Source organism: Empidonax traillii, unplaced genomic scaffold, assembly GCF_003031625.1.
Source record: "Empidonax traillii isolate 1590-97213 ecotype Southwest subspecies unplaced genomic scaffold, ASM303162v1 scaffold830:size275092, whole genome shotgun sequence".
NCBI classification, from domain to species: domain Eukaryota; kingdom Metazoa; phylum Chordata; class Aves; order Passeriformes; family Tyrannidae; genus Empidonax; species Empidonax traillii.
In genome coordinates this window covers 224,671-226,077 of record NW_020956023.1, presented here as the reverse complement: position 1 = coordinate 226,077, position 1,407 = coordinate 224,671, and positions in this window count along the sequence as shown.

The window sequence follows — 1,407 nt, the reverse complement described above, 5'->3', positions numbered from 1 at the left end:
ACGTGACAGGAAAACACATAGGAATTATGTCTTTATCTTCTTTTTGTTACAGAATGGCAAAGCTGGCCTTGGAGAATGACTTTTTAAATTTTGTCTCCTCAAAACACATAAAAATTACTAACAGACTTAGGTAAATTGATACTATGAATTAAGTCAGCAGCACTGTTATATGCAAGCAAAGCTTGAGCATCAAAAGCCTAGACCTCAGCCCAAAGCAGGTGTCATTCTACTGATCCCTCACCCAGGTCACACACAGGTCACACTGGTTCTGCAGGTTTTCTGGCCGCAAGATTTGAGTTTCCTTCATCGCTTACTGAATGAGAACTTTATTGATTTATTTATTTTAATCAGATTTCTCTCACGTAACGCACACTTATCAGATCTGATTGGCAGGGCATGAAATAGCGATACCTAAAAATAGCAGCGAGGAAGAGAATCTCGCTCTACTTTCCCCCTTCTCTCAAAAATCTGCCATACGGGGCCGCCAAGAGTGGGATCTTGTGTGATAGAGCCGGACAGAGAGTGTAATATGAGTTCTGTTGCCATCTCAGGGGCACCAAGGCCAACAGCAAAGGAACCCAACCCAGGTCTCTTGGAGGCAGTTGGTTACAAAGGATTTGCACTGGCTGCAAAGGCAGCAGTACAGCCCAAGAGCAGGCTTTGTGGGCTGGAGCACCGGGGTCACATCACGAGTAGGATCCGGCGAGAGTCTCTAGAAGCGACAACAATGGGCACCATAAGAATATCCCCACCAGCTCTAGCTTTTCTGTGAGCTCTGGGCATGATCCTAGTCCCACAGAAGTGCGTGGGTGTTTTGCAACTATTCACAGTAAATGTAGATCTGTTCTCTCCTTGTTCCTTTACCATCTCTGCTTGGCATCCCTTCCTCCCTACAGCTCTCCTTCCCTGGCAGGACTCCGCTGGGATCAGGGCCTGCAGCCCCAGGCAGGGATTCACCACCCATCCCCTGCCCCTGTTGAGGTGAGCACAGCAGCTGGAAACCAGTCCATTTCCAACAAGTTTCCTCCCACATCAGCAGGGGTAACTGGATCCTGGAGCACAGCATCCAACGGGGAACGCCCGCCAGCCCCCGAGCTGCCAGGAAGGAGCTGTACGGGAACGCCGCATTTGCAACCTGCGCCTTTAAATTCATTTTACTATTACAGTCATTTCACTAACTACTTAATTGCAGCCATCTATCTGCGTCTGTCTCGGTCCGACACCCACAGCTGCAGCCGCCCACGCAGCCACCCACGCCGGCCCACGCTCTGACTCATGCTCCGAGCCGCTCTCAAAAAACCCCGCTCCCCGCCGAACACAAGCGCTCTCTTCAAATGTGTGCTGCTACTTTGATCTATTTCCATAGATTCCTGTGAGTCATATGATCCGTCTCTGATCTAAACCCAG